The 15,903-nt window shown below is 53.7% G+C and overlaps 1 long non-coding RNA gene across 1 annotated transcript in view; it reads left to right on the plus strand.

Moving 5' to 3' along the window:
• Window positions 1-1,182: 1,182 nt before the first annotated feature.
• The window catches only part of LOC132216401 (uncharacterized), a 119,235-nt gene continuing 104,514 nt past the window's right edge, over window positions 1,183-15,903 (plus strand). The window contains exon 1 of the long non-coding RNA XR_009448748.1: window positions 1,183-1,313. This is a non-coding gene — a long non-coding RNA (uncharacterized LOC132216401). The remainder of the gene's footprint in view (window positions 1,314-15,903) is intronic.

Below are 15,903 nucleotides of genomic sequence, written 5' to 3' on the forward strand. Positions count from 1 at the left end.
TGATCATGGCTGTTGGTTGAAATGCTCACTGAATTGGACAGCAGCGTTGGAATTGCACGAATCTGAACAGGCTCTAAGTTTAAGACGTTGCACCCAGGAGGCGATGACTACGGTGGTTAGTGTTACAGGTAGGATGACCGACTGTCCCAGTTTGCCCAGGGCACAGGCGGTTCCAGGGCTAAAACGGGAACGTCGCAGGCTCCGGCACCAGACAGCCTGGGTTTGAATCCTGGTCCCACCACTGGCCAACCGCGTGACTCAGCTTTCTATTTGTAACACGTAAATAACAACCCATTTACCACCGGGCTTCGGAAACGGATAGGCTAACCTGTACAAAGCACTTCGGACGGCCTGGGAGCGCGGGGCAAGCCCAGCAAATTATTCTAAGAGCGCCTGACGATCGCATCTCCTACCTGAGGGCAGGCGAGGCCGCTGCCAATAATCCTGGCCAGCGTCCGTACGTCTTTTTAAAACAGCGGACGTCGTGAACCTGAAACCGGGGAGAGTTTATTGCAAAAGCGATGCGATCCTGAGACAGAACGAACCAGCCTTCGCAGACATTGGCAAGTAACACGCCCAAGTGGGAAGGCTTTTCTATAATTACAATACGTTATGATGCGACAAGGGCTGGCGAGATTTGTAGGTGTGGGGAAAAGTATCTTGAGATAAACAATATGATCCCATCTATTTTAGATGGCTGTTGGACTACGTGACTCTTTCCCTATGTGCACACGTGTGCGTGCACGCGCGCACACACACACACACACACACACACCCCACACCCCAGACCACAATGCCAGTGTTATTACTGGGACCTTGAAGATTTCCCAAAATTATCCAAGAGAGGGAAATAAAAGGAAAGAAGCGGGGCAGGATAAGCCTCTTCCACCTAAATCAATGCCATTGACAAGTCCCTGTGCTCTGGTCTCTTTGATTCCCGCCCTCCCCACCCCGCTTCCCGGTGGAGATGTCCCTTATCCCTACTTCATAGACAAGCTGCAGTCGATGTGTAAATATTTTGCCATCACCAGGCCCTGATTTCTTCATCTAAGTGCCCTGAAGTCTTCAGTCCACCTGAGAAAGAACACGGAGGCCCTATCGTCTTACATGGAAACCAGGGCATGTGCCGAGAGCCAAGCCATGAAGGAATCGCCGGGGCCGGGAAAGCAAGGACTAGCCAGCTCCCGGAGCTGGGGATCCCGGGCCAGCGCGCCCCCTCGCTGCTCGCCTGGCCTTGCTTTTCCCTGGGCTTTGGCGATGTGAGCTCGGGTCATCGGGAGGAAGGGAGACGTGGCCAACCACCCGGATGTCTGGTCTGTGCTATCAAGTCTGTGGGTGTCGGGGACGTCTGTGTGGCTGAGTTGCGACCTTGTTACGCAGATCCGAATCCTTTCACTCACTCTTCAGACTCTAAGATTCCCTCGGGAGGGTAAGGGAGCTGTTTTCTTGTTTTCTCCTGCTTTTTAGAAGAAAGAAGCAAAGCCCCTCAAGAATTTGAGTTTACTTTAAAAAAACAAGAAAGGACTCAGGGTCCGTCAGCATCACCGAGGCTGCTATTTCCAAGTGCAAGTGGAAGATTGTGGGTGGGGCCTTGAATCACACCCGGCGGTGGTACCAGTCGCTCCCTCACCTGTCCCTCCTATTCCTCCACCTACCCATCCTCCTTGGCCCTCCACCTGCATCTGGAAGAAGGTCTCAGCCGGGTGCCAGTGTGTCTCCTAACTCCTCTCCGACAGCGGCTCACCGGCCTCGTTAGCCAAGACCGGCGGCCTGGGGCTCAGTCTTCAGAGTCAGCAGACTCTCTCTTGAGTTGAATAACATGGCTTCGCTTGCTTTTTATTTACCTTCCCAGCTGGCCTTCTTTTTCATGTATTGCACTACACAGAGTTTTTCTGTAAAATATAAGTGTGCCTGTTTAAAGACAGCTATCAAGTACTTGTAGCAAGGTAAGTCCAATAGGTCAAAAAATCATGGAAGTAGTATAGGAACAGCCCAATTTTAGGAACCACAAAGTCCTCCACTGTCAAGGGACAGTATAATTTTTTCATCCATCCACCCACCCATCCACCCTCTCATTCTTCCACACAGCCATCCATCCATCCATCCATCTATCCACCCACCCATCCACCCATCCACCCATCCACCCTCCCATTCCTCCACACAGCCATTCATCCATCCATCCATCTATCCACCCACCCATCCACCCATTCACCCATCCACCCTCCCATTCCTTCACACACCCATCTATCCATCCACCCATTTATCCGCCCACCCATCCACCCTCCCATTCCTCCACACAGCCATTCATCCATCCATCCATCCATCCATCCACCCACCCATCCACCCATCCACCCATCCACCCTCCCATTCCTCCACACACCCATCTATCCATCCACCCATTTATCCGTCCATCCATCCACCCATCCACCCATCCACCCTCCCATTCCTCCACACACCCATCTATCCATCTACCCATTTATCCATCCATCCATCCACCCATCCACCCATCCACCCATCCACCCTCGCATTCCTCCACACACCCATCTATCCATCCACCCATCCACCCATCCTTCCATCCTCAGCCATCCATCCACCCTCCTGTCCATCCAACAAACATGTACTGAGTATCAACTGTGTTGTGCTGAACTTTGTGGGTCAGGGAGCAAAGCCCTTGGCCTTAAGGCGTGGTAGGGGAGATAGCAAACAAACAAACTCAATAGTGAGGGAATGAGGGCAAATAGAAAAGATGTCCTGTAGAATCTCCTTTGTATCAAGTTACTGGAGAATTGTATATCACTTCATAGAACTGTTGACATTCACATAGAATTTTATTTAAATAAAGTTTTTAAAAAGGCCACCTGGTCCATAGCATGAGAAGTCAGAATGGTGGTTTCCGCTAGAGAGGAGTCTGAGGTCGCAGGCCGGCCCCGTTCGCTGCAGGGATTGGTCACACCAGCGCGTTCACATTGCGGAAATCCAACTCTTTCCCTTGTGTAGAGGAAGACACAGGCGAGGCAGCGTGCCCAGGGTCGCTCAGTTGGTCAGTGACAGAGCCAGGTTCCAAATCCAGGCTTTCGGACTCAGCCCCTGCCCTCTTAACCACCAGGCTGCCCCATCCCTCCTGGGAGCACGGGGTGATGTGCTGGGCCGGCCGGCGGTGATGGAGGAAGAAAGGGTGGCTACAAAGTCAACCGGGTGAACACAAGCAGCAGTGGAAGTGGGAGACGAGCATGCTGGTGAGGAGCGAGGCTTTGGATGCTGCCTCTGCCACGTGCTGGCTGTGTGAACGCCACTGAGGAACTCACCTCACTGAGTTCTTGAATTCTCATCTATCCAGTCAAGTTCATGTAGGAACCGTGTTGACGTGATGTGGCCTCGTGTAACTGAGAAAATGGATACAGCGGGTTACTCATATTGTGGCAGATGGGTGAAAGGTGGGTACTGTGATAATATAGAACCACTATGAATATTACTCTGATGATTCTGAGCCGCCTTTAGAAGCTTTAGTTCCAACCGCTGTCGCCCTGACGATGGGGAGCAAAGTGTTTTATCCTTTGAGGTGTTAGCCAACAGCCCCCCATCCAGCCTCACTCTTGGAACTGAAGACTCCTTATAGGTTCTGGGGTGGAGTAGGGGGGAGGAGAGTGGGGGGAAATCCATTTAAACCAATGGATTTTGGAAGCCAATGGAATTTGGTCGCCCTTAGGACGGAAGGCATGTCATGTGCTTAAAGAGATGTTCTCACAAGCACAGGCAGGTCCCGCAAGGGGTGAAGCGATCTGAGTCCCTCCCGGGTGATGTCAAGCGGACAGATCTTTCCCAGAATCAGCGATCTGGCCACGAAAGCCCTGGCAGTGTGTCACGGGACATCGGCCTTCGCAAGCGAGGACGTGTTGTCCGCGTGGGAAGTGTCTCCCAGACCTCAGATGGGGGCCGCGGTGGCGAACAGCATTTTAATAAGCGACGCTCCCAATGCAGGCACTTTCATTGCAAGTGGGGGCAAAGGTGTGGTTCGGCCAGGCAGTAGCCACGGCGAGGGCGTGTTCTAAAGGCGTGTGCTTTCCGTGTGTCCTTTTCATTGCATGTCGTGGATCCTTTTCGAGGCTCCTGAGGGACCAGGAATCCGAAAGAAAATGCTGGGCGACCAGAAGTCACGATACCTGTGTTACATCTGGGGGTTCCCAGCTCCCCTCCCCCCAACCCCCACTTCCTAGAGCTGCTTGGTCGTCCTGACGTTGAGTAAAGAGCATGAGGCGCGCGCTCGGGCGCCGACCCGAAAACTATTTGAAGTGAAAGCACGTTGCCAGCTTCTACTTTCTCTTTAAAGAAAAAAAATCCCTACTTAAGAAAACTTGATCCGCGTGCAGCAAGCTGGCTCCAGCTCTTTCTTCCTGTGCTGCCCGGGACAGAGGGACGAGGGCAGGCCGCAGGGCCTCGGGGATTCCAGGGTGGAGGTGCCCAGAGGGGGCCAGGCCACGGGGCCTCCGCTGCTGGGGGAACATCCCATAGCTCCCTTCCCCTGGATGCTGCCGGTCGGACGGGGCTCATGGGCTCTATTCCGGGTGACAGAGGCCGGTGGCTGGCGTTTTACCTGCGAGCAGCCCTGGGAGGCCGCGGGCAGCTTGCGTGATGGCAGCCGCAGGAGGGCATGGGAATGGGAGGCCTCCTGGCAAGGGCAGCAGAAAGCCATGTGGTGAGGGCCGCGGGCTGGGCCGGGAGGAAGGAGTGCACCGCTTCCCTCCGCCCGGGCGGCTTCCTGCCCCTCCCGCCCTCCACGCAGCGGCTGTCTGGACTCCACGCGGGAGCAAACGCGGGCATCAATTACTTGAAAGGAAGCCGACCCTATTCCCGAAGGGTTGGCAGCAGAACTGGTCATTGTTGAGAAAGGGGAAGGGGAAAAAAGGCGCATATACGCCCCTCGCCCCCCTCGTTTCAAAGGCCTCTTGGGTTGGTGACTGCGGCTTTTTACAAACCAAACAAAACACCGAAACGGAATTCTCAGGGGCTCTCCTTAGCCCCTCCATAAACTCAGCCTTAAGGGCTCACAGCTTCATCCTTCGATCTTCACTCCCGGGTGGACGCAGGCTGCAGCCCAGCCGGACCCTCCCCACCCCCAGGAGCTCCTTTGCAATGGCCAGAAAGGCAGGCGCGGAGCTTCCCGGCCGACGTTCAGTCCGCGAGGATGCACGGCCTTCCTGTCAGGCTGTGATCAATTCGGGGCCACTTCAGTTTTGCTAACTTTCATCCCTAATGGGCGCGCTGACGTTTTTATTTGAGCCTCCCCCGCGCCGTCCAAAACACCCTCCGTGGGCAACAGAAACCGCCGCCTCATTGCCAGCGAGCAGCTGTTCCCTCTCCTCCGTCCACAGCCCGGTTCCCGACCGAGGGTTTGGAGCTGGGAGCCCGTGGAAAAGCACGGGCCAGCGACAGCGGCGTGTCAGGTGGAGGGATTGAATGGCTCCCTTGTTCCCGGGCTGTGTCTGAGCTGGAATCGGGGCCAAACAAAGCCCTTCGCCTCTAAATATAGCGTTGGTTTGGCCCCGGGCCCTCACTGTCTTGTTTTCCATTCTTCCCAGCCCTAAAACAAATACAGGGGAGCTCCGCTTCTTTCTTTTTTATTTTTTTTTTAACCCAGATTTGCATATTCCTTGGGTCAGACTGTATCCTGGAAATGGAAGTTCATGCACAATTAATCTGATTTTCTGGTTAATTGCAGGCTAGCCAGAAAACTGCTCTGAAAAGTCCCTCCCACCCTCAGAGGCCGCTGAGACAGTGTTCAGACACTTTCTTACAAGCAGGAACTCGGGACGGAGAGAGGAACAGGCATCTGGGTGCACAGGTCCCCACGGGGTCAAAGGTGGCGTCTGTGGACACTGCCCAGGTACCCTGACTCCTATTTTCTGTGCCGTCCACTCCGGTTCTGAACCATTTTTGTAGTTGGGTCGTTCCTTCTTGTGTTCCCTGCCAGTGGGTTTTTTAAAGTTGTTTTCTTGATGGCAGGGGCACCAGCAGGACTTCAGGGTCCCACGCGGGCCCCTGCCCTGTCGGCCTGGAGGCCCCGGAGCCTGGGTGTGATGGGTGACTCTGTGGGAGCCTTGCTTTCCTGTCATCTGCTCCTCTCCCAGGATGGACTGAGCTCAGCAGTCCTTATCCTGGCCGGTTTGGCTTGGTGGATAGAGCACTGGCCTGCAGATCAGAGGATCCCGGGTTCGATTCCGGTCAAGGGTTGGTACCTTGGTTACAGGCTCCTCCCTGGCCCAGGCCCTGGTGAGGGCATGTGCAGGAGGCAACTCATCGATGTGTCTCTCTTACATCGATGTTTCTCTCTGTCTTTCCCTCTCTCTTCCACTCTCTCTAAAAATCAATGGAAAAATATCCTTGGGTGAGGATTAACAACAACAACAACAACATGGTTCCAGATTTTGGAACCCAGATAGCTGAGGTCCTGTTCTTCAATCTTGTGTTGCAGTGCATTGTAAGGACAGCCCTTCCCGAATGTTGGCAGAACTGAGGCAAAAAGAAAAAAGGAAAAGAAAAAGAAAGGGGAGAACAACCACTCGTTTAAAATGATTTCCCTATTTTTTTTTTATTATAAAAGTCTAATAACTTCAAATGAGACCGGAAAGTAAAAGACAGTGAAAAAGTCTGCGCACGTCTTGTAGAAATAAGTACTTTACATGGAAAAAAAAAATAACATTGGGCTCAGGCCATGGGGAGGGGGCGTGGCCCTGGTCTAGATGTGGTTACAGGCCAGGCCCCTCCATCCAGGCCTCGCCCTCCCACCTGCTCCCCCTGCCTTCCAAGCATCACAGAACCACTGCCAGCTGCCCGCTCCCCTGGAAGGCCCGGACCGGAGCGGCGCTATTCAGGGACATGCACGGATCACGACAACCCGACGCTGCCCCGGGCCCCAGAGTGCTATCTTTGGATCAGGCTGGACACCAGAAACCTGTTCGTTTCGGCCGTGTTTATTCAGCCCGGGGTAAGGCATGACACAGTGTATGTGTGGTCAACCGTTGGCCGCGTCACTGCCCTGCCTGGATGGGGCCTTGGATCCTGCCCGCAGCGGGGCTCTGTGCACCCACCCCCAGGCAGCTGGTATGGGCACTCAGCAGGTGCCCATTCGCCTTACTCTTCTGGCCCCAGCTCTGGGGATTTTGCAACTGCTTTTGACATGGAACTTCTGTTCTCATTGCCCCCTTCTGAGAGCCCTGGGTGTAAAGTTTATTTTAGAAATGCAGCATCTGGAAAAACGTCCTGACTGCACGCTTGAGGGAAGCGAGGCTTTGTCATTGGTCGTCATTCCTCTTTCACTCTTGCTACCGGGAGGCTCGGAGTCCCATCTCCAAGTTCAATGATAGCAAACACTGTGAGCCTTATGATTGCCCTACTGGCCGTCTCCTTATAGTCTTGTCCAGAGTTCTTTGTTTCCATTGTGTGTGTGTTGGGTTGTGATCTTCCTCATATCCAAGAGGCCAAGGCCCAAATAAATAAATAAATACACAAATTATGAAACTGTGCCGCCAACCTAGTGTCTTAGGAGCCCCGGCCTCAGTCTGAGAGCTTTCTGTTCTCCTTCTTGCTTAAAAACGTGCATGCCTTTCGCTCTACCTGAGAAGAGAGGCCGGCTGCCAGAAGCGTGTAAGTGGAGCCGGAGAGGGGAAACACAGCTGGGTGGATGGCCTGGGTGGAGGAGGACTTTACTCTCAGCCTTTGGAGAATGTCGCTGTGGCCCATTTTACGGATAAGCGAGGGCAGACACGAAAGAGGACTCGGCTCCTGGGCCTCCAGCGTGGGTCTGAGTGACGGGTCCCCGCCGTGTCCTGCCTCCAGACCCCCTTGGCTTGTAATATGGTGCAACCTTGTGCCTTTCAAAGTGCCTCTGCGCTCCCCGGTCATGCCGAAGGCTGCTGGGAGCGCGCTGAAGTGCTGCTTTGTTCAGCAACCAGAATCGTTACGACTTTGGAAAAGCAGGAACGCTCTGACCGAAGGCCGGGGAGGTACTTGGCTTCCCCACCCACCCACCCACCCAATGTGGAGAGACCATCTGAATAGACAACATTAGAAAAGCATACCCAGCATGGCTGCTTAAAATTCACAGCTGTCAACATCAAGTATTGGGTGTGAGAGAAAGGATGCATGAAGCGGGGGGTTAACAACATAGCTGCCCGCAGATGGGAGGGTTCTGGGCGTCTGGGACCCCTGGCACCGTCTGCTGGCTTTGCGGAGGCTCATTAGCATTCCAGGACAAAGGTTCCCCATCGGAGACCCTTTCTCTCCCTCCTCCTCCTCCTCCTCCTCCGCCTCCGCCTCCTCCCCGGAGAGGCGCCTGGCCATAGGCAGTGAAGACCCCTGGCCTCTGGCCTCCCATCAGGAACCTCCAGGAAGGAACACAGATCCGTTATTTTAACACAGCGTGGGCACAAAGTGGAGTTTTCACGGCGGAGGAAGCCGGGGAAGCCGAAAGAACGGGGCCTTTTATTTGCAGGGGACACTCCAAGGAAGCGGGTTGAGCGGGAGGCCGGCGTTGGTGAATCAAGTTGTTAGAGAATGTGCAGCCTGTGGCCTGGGAGCTCGGCTCCGAGGGCCCCGCTGTCAGCATGCAGCACTTTGCACGGGAGGACTAATGGGGCTGTAGATGACACTGTTCGCCTGCTTCCCCGGCATAGGAGAAGTTCACCCCCTTCCCCTACACACACACACACACACACACTCACACACACACACACACACACACACTCACTCACACACACGCACACTCACACTCACTCACACACACGCACACTCACACTCACTCACTCACACACTCACACACACGCACACACACACACTCACACACACACACATACACACTCACACATACTCACACACACGCACACTCACTCACACACACTCACACTCACACACACTCACACATACACTCACACATACACACACACTCACACACACTCACACACACACTCACACACACACTCTCACACTCTTCCTACTGCCTGGGAGAGAAGACCGTTTTTTCCAATTTAATAAACAGGACTGACAACAGAAGATGCAGATTTATCCGTTTTCCTCTTAGGCCTGTATATTTGCGCTCAGAACCCGCGCGTGCGTTCCCTCGTGGGTGCTGGCGCTGCAGCCCATTAGCAAGTGCGTCCATTCTGAAGCCGTGTCTTAGGGTTCCTGTGAGAAGCAGCTGGGATGTGGCCCCAAGAAATGTTTAAAAAATGCACTGAGACCAAGACCGATGCTGGCGCCGTGTCTGACGTGAAATGCCGGGGGAGAAGCGGTATTTCAGTGGCAAAGGCCAGGGCGGCCTCGGAGGCCGGCATTCGGGACTCGGGGGCTCCAATCGCCGGGCTAGTTCCTGAGGGGGTGACGCTGGGAATGCCTCTGTTCCTTACCCTTGCCCTTGAACCCAGAAACCTTTGGGCTTGGAATTCGGTGTCACCCAATGGGCCGCTGTTCCACCCTCAGCCCAAGTGACAAAGATCGTGAGAACTGGGCCCAGCACCCTGACCTACCTGGCACAGTGTGTGTGGGGAGGAGGGGGGGAGGAAGCCGGGGCTATCTGCCACCTTTCCTGCCCCCCCCCCCAGTGTCCCCAGAAGAAAGGGTACCAGTCCGCCTTTCCTGCACAGATGGGGGAACAGCCCAGGGACGATGACTTAACTGAGGCCGGGGCACCCAGAGGACACTGATTTCTGAGGCCGTGGCATGAGGCGCCGTGCGTCTGGGGGTGGTGGCTGCCCAGCCTGCTCCCGAGAGTGGCCCCATGATGTCACCCAGGGCCTTGACCACAGCCCTTTAAATCAGGGGCTCCCCCGCCATGGTTGCTAATGGCCTTACTCCTAGGCCTGAGGGGCAGGGGAAAGCATGTTTCTCTTTTAAGCACCAAAGAAACCCTCCTGTGTAAGTAGCAGAGAGGAAAAGTAAGTCTCCCAGAGCCTACACAATCTCCCCAGGCCTGCTCTGCCCGCTCCCCTGGCCTGCAGAGCGAGGCCTCCGGACGGTCCAGGACAGGACGGTGCGTGGGAGCCTGAGAATGTCCCCTTTCATTTGGGGAGAGCATGCTGGGGTGGCGAGCGGGGGGGCGGGGGCTCCCGGTGGCATCTTCAGAGCTCTGCCTGCACTTGCCTCTGACTGCCGTGGGCGACCCCGGCCAGCTGGGCAGCGGTGCGCCTGGGCCTTGTGCCCCGCAGTCATATACCTGCGTCCAAATGAGAGGGCAGATGAGGTCATGGGGCGCAAGAGCCTTGTAAACGCTAAAGCATGGGACAGATGGCGCCTGTTTTCATCCTCGGCCGATAGCACAGGCCCTCTCCTGCCAAGGAGAACTTTTTTTTTTGTCAGAGTTTTCTCATTGTTAACACGTATCTATTGAGTGCCTACCGCTGACCAGGCACAGTAAAGCCTAAGTCAGTGCATGCCACTCCCCTCGTCCCATGCACAACAGCCTTCATCGAAGCTTCTCATGGTCAGCAAGGGGGCCCGGGACCTGGCCCTGTGACCTGGCCCTGCAGCCTCTCCCTCTTCACCTCCCTCGATCGACCCCTTTCCCAGCTGCCCCGGCTGGTGCCCTCCTGGCTGTGCCTCAAACACACCCACATTGACCTGAAAGCCTTTGGATATGCAGTTACACCTGCCTGGAGGACACTCGCCTGCTCAGGTCTCTGTTCAACTGTCGCTTCCTCAAGGGGTCATGCATGGCCACGCTCTCCAGGCCTCCCTGTCCCGGGCGCGCTCTGCCTCCCACCTTGCTCTCAGGTTCTTTGTAGCTCTCATCATAGGATGAAATGGTCGGAGAACATGTGTGTCAGTGCGTGAGTGTGTGTGTGTGTGTGTGTGTGTGTGTGTGTGTGTGTGTGTGTGAGACTTGTTTCCCTACTAGAATACATGCGCTCTCTGAGGTGTATCTTGCCCAGGGCTGTATGCCCAGGGTACCCAGCACACAGGAGGTGCTCCACAAACATGTGTGGGATGAATGCAAGCCACCAGGGATGCAAAGATGGAAAGAAATCAAGGGGCTGACGGTCCTGCCCCTCATCTGTTGGGATTGGGTTTAGAAGGGAAGCAAGAGCAATCAGCAACTCGATGTTTGCTTTGTGACTTAGTATGAAAGACTCCAGATCCTTTTTTCAGATGAGACCCTCATCCACGTGAGATTGAGGATCTGGTGTCCAAGGGGGCCTTGGATCCAGGAGCTTGGGTGTGAGAAAAAGAAGGACCCAGCTCAGAGACTTCAGCACCCAAGATGAGCCAGCCAACAGCCATTAGCCTGGCCAGCCATGGCCTTATCCTAGGGATTTCCCACCTGACACGGGAGAGAGAAAAAAGTTTTCCTCTCCAGTCAAAGCAGTGAGGACCAGAGGTCAGGGACAGCCATCTGCGAGGAAGTTCTAGCTTCATGGCAACAGCCACGGAAGAGAGATGCGGGGACGAGAGATGGTGATGGAGATAGAGAGAGACTCCACGGCCTGGTTTCATTGCCATGTCCCCTTTCCCTAAAGATCTGTGCCACGCGATCCCCCTTTCTGCCTAAACTGGCTCAGGCTGGGTTTATTTACTTACTTTTATTATCAACCACAAGTGCCCCGACTATATTTTTATTTAAACTAGTTATTTCATTATTATAATATAAGCACACACTTTTAGTTTAAAAACGCAAACACTCCTGGAGATAATAGCATGAGACTTGGTCTTCCTCCCTGTACCTCCCCCCTCCCCCCGCCCAGCTGCACCCCCCCCCCCGCCTCCCCTGTCTCCTTCCCCAGAGGTAACCAGCAACCACTTGTTAAACTGATTACCCTTCAGACTGTCATTTGACCAACTTCTGGCAAGCATTTTGAAAAGCAGCAGAAAATCCTTTGTAATTTTGATTTATCTGATTGTAATATATATTACTCCTGGAGATTTCCAAACAATGGGTTATTCAACCATTTATTTCAGTCAGCTTTGTCCGCATTAGTAAATGTTTTGACATGAGCCATTTATTTCGGAGATGAATGATTCATCGGGGTATTTCTCAACAACATAAAATAATACCCTGGGTGAGGGCAGGGCCGGCTTCTTGGCAGGGGCCGAGCTGTTCCTTCTCACATTCCTCATGCCGAGTATTGTGCTCTGCGCAGAGAGTGGGCGCCGTGTGTGTGGAACGGGCGAGGAATCCGGTGAACGGAAGCCGGGACAGCAGGGGCGAGAAAGAAGCTTTGTGGAGCGCTTCCCACGCACCCACCGCGGCCTTGGCAGGCTCCGTGGCTGTGAGTGGTCACCGGCACCCCGGGCGGCTCTACTTCCGCCCCCTTCTCCTGCTCATTCTTTGGCTTTTCTTTCCATGATGTGGCGGCCGCACGCCTCGCCAACGAGCGCATTTCGCTTGGGTTAACCGTGTTGGTTTCTGGTGCTTGCAACTCAAGAACCCTGAGAGAGGAACTGGGGTATCCAAAACAGGGTCAGCGGCCCTGGCCGGTTTGGCTGAGTGGATAGAGCATTGGCCTGGGGACTGAAGAGTCCGACATTCAATTCCGGTCAAGGGCACAGGCCCAGGTTGCGGGTTTGATCCCCAGGGTGTGTGTGTGTGGGCGGGGGGGGGGGAGCGGGAATGCAGGTGGCAGCCCATCCATGATTCTCTCTCATCATTGATGTTTCTATCGTTCCCTCTCCCTTCCTCTCTGAAATCAATAAAAATATTTTTAATAAAAAATAAAAGTAGGGTAAGTGGCCTGGGCAGGAGAAAAGGACATTGTTACCCCATCACAAATGAGGAAAAGGAAGGTACGAGCCCCATGACGCGCTTGGCTCCAGGCCACAGGGCTAGGGAGTGGCCGAGCAGGAATGCGCTTGGGTCTGTCCAGGTACAAGAGCATGGCCCCTCCCACCGCCCGGCAGCCAGGTGCCAAGATTCCGGCAAGGGAGCAGCTCGTTTCTAGAGACGGGAAGAGCGTGACTGAGCTTGCCTGGGTCTCACCCAGAAGTCGGTCTGCGTTTGTTTTGAGGAAGAGGGCCTCTTCCAGAAGTCTGCACATTTTATCCCGGGAGAATTTTCCAGATCCCGGTTGGTGCCATGGCATGCCTTAGACACGTAGAAGACAATAGTGAGAAAGTCCTACGAGAGAACCTCAAGCGCCCTCCTCCTATGGGTTTTTCGTGTCTCCAGATGCTTCCCCATTCACCCCGTGATGAGAGAGGAAGAGGGACCTACTGCATGACAAATATCGATCATGTGTATGTTTTCGTTGTAATTCTTTATCTTACACAGCATCGCAAAGGGGTCAGGGGCACAGGCTCCAGAGCCAGGTTTCCTGGCCTTGAATACCAGCTCCGCCACTTGTCGTGCACCTCTGTGGTATGGAATGAATCGGTTCCTAGCTCCATGCCTCTGTTTTCTCATCTGTAAAATGGGTATGATGACAAAGGCGCACGCCTCCCGGGATTTCTGAAAGGATTGAACTGTTAACAAACGCAGAGCACCCAGAACAGAGCCCCATCTGGTCGGTGCTGTGTTTGCCAGTCACATTCATTCCTCTTCATTTCCAATTTTAACGTTTAAATATTTTTCGATTAAACGTCAAGCTTTTGGGGAACTTGAGCAGATGAAACGCTCTTGAGTCCTGCAGGCACATAGGTGTGAATTTTGCCGTTCTGGACAGTAGCTCCGAGTCTGCGATGAAGGCATAGGTCTTAAAACACCAGATGACTGGTAGCAGTAGGCGTATAAGTAGAGCCCTGCTTCCTGGACAGTCTAATTATTCTTTCCTCTTTGACACGATTCCATGTTTAGCTGCGTAACATTAAGCAATACTCCTGCAGTTCGGGAAAGGGCAATTTGGAGAGACCAGACCCAGGGTTCTTAAAGCTGTGATGTATGGTTCAGCGAAAGTGTAAGTAGGTCAACTACCTCTAACAGAATTAGCTGAAATTATGCAAGCTATTACACTGGATATTACCATTTGAACATTTTGTATAAACCGCAGTTAATACACATTCGTCTTTATGGGGATGAATCAAGACTTAAAACTAATTCTGGCGAATTAAGAATGGCCTTTTCCAGGAATTAACTACCACAATTTGACTGCAGCTGTAAAAATTTTATTAGGCAATACATCTGACCTCAGATTGGAAACTTGTGTTGGAACCCGTTTAGGAAATAATTATCGCTGTGTTGTTAATTTTATATTTTCCTAATAAAACACAGCAGGAGCAACGGGGCTGGGTGGATGGAACAAAAGCAAGCCCTCAGACAGGCTTTTACAGGAGCGCTTTCAACCTCGCCGGAGCGCGGGCGCGGGATGTGTACGTCTGATGGATGCTGTTTCCTGCTGAGGTGGCGGAATTAATAGGTCCCGGCTACCAGACGGTGGGAGAGAAACACGGGGATGTTGTTTCTATCACTCTCACCGGGCAATGAGAAGTGTCACCAGGAGCATGCCTTAAGCTGTTGGCTTTGGTAACGCTGAGCTTCCTCACGTACATGTGGCCTCAGGAAAACACCACCCGTGCACACGTGCGCCCTAACCGTGACCCTCAGCCTGCCCACGTGTTCCTGTCTGTCCAGTTGGTATGGCGAAGAGTGTTAACAGGGAAAGACCAGCTTTTCTTGGAAGGAAAACCCGGTCTTTGTTACCGGTGTCAGCATCGTTGGTCTCGTGGAGAGAGGGCTGATTATGTCATGCCGTTGTGTGAGTGGCTATGATGCTCCCTGATGCTCGGATCACTGTCTACTAGGACCTTCTAAAAGCATCTCGAAGACATAATATGAGGCTAGACACTGAGTCGGTAGCTACTTGCTAGTGGCCGCTGTGGACGGTGGCATCCAGTATTGGGGACACGGAGCGCCTTTGGGATGGGGTACCCGATAGCGTGGATTCCCTTCCCTGTCCTCTCACGACCCTTCAGGTTGTACCAACCAGGACACCTCAGCCTGGTGGTAGGATGTCTTTAACACCTTTCAAACTCTTACTCATCTTCATTTCTACCAACAGAGTGGGGAGAACTCGGGCACAGAGCCCTGGGGGGGCATGGCAGGCGGCCGGGGTCCAATGATACGGAATTGTTTGCCTGCTTGTTGTAGGGCTGTATTTGATTTAGGGGAAGGGAGCATGGTTTTTCATGGGCGCTAGGGATTGAATGCCGACTCTAAAGCCAATTTAAGCATATAATCACTTGATTTTAAGGGAAACTGTTAGGTAAATCTTAATACGCAGTCCCCCGACACGGCAAAATCCACAAGGTTGTTGTAAGAGGCGTAGAGGGTCCGCTCAAAAGTTTGTAACTGGAGAGAGGTTAATGAGACCATTAGTCACATTAATTATGGTCCCTGGCACACGATTAGGGGAACCCCAAAGAGCTCACTATCTCTCAAGCTAGATCCGGGGGGGGAGGGAGGGTTCTGAGGATTGGAGACGGGTGACAGGGGGCCTGTGTGACGGAGGTAACTCTAAAGTGAAAGCTTGAAGTGAGGAAGTCACTGTATGGAATTCAGAAGCCACGGCACCTGGCCTGGCACCCAGGGGCTCTGCACATCGCAAGGAGGCTCCTGATGGCTTTGTTTTATTCAGTGGAACAAAGGGCTCAGGAGCGAGAAGTAGGTCGGAGCGTGAGCTTGGGGTCAGATCCTACTGAGTGGGGAGTACCAATAACCAAAGCGTGTGCACCAACCCGAGCACCGAGCTGAGGCAGGGCTGATTTTCAGACGTTCCACCTTGTAGAGCCCTTTCAGTGGCCCAGCTCCTAACTTCAGAGTGGACGTTACGGCCTCTTATTGACAGCGCGCAGGCTCAGGCAGGTGAGATGTTGGTTACGGCAGGGTGTGGTGAAGGCCGTGGCAGAGGGGCCGTGGGAGCAGGAGAAAGACACCTCACTCCCGGTGGGTCAGAAGGGCTTCTGGGGGGTGGAGGTGCCCTGGGGGAG

This window comes from Myotis daubentonii, chromosome 15, assembly GCF_963259705.1.
Source record: "Myotis daubentonii chromosome 15, mMyoDau2.1, whole genome shotgun sequence".
NCBI lineage: Eukaryota > Metazoa > Chordata > Mammalia > Chiroptera > Vespertilionidae > Myotis > Myotis daubentonii.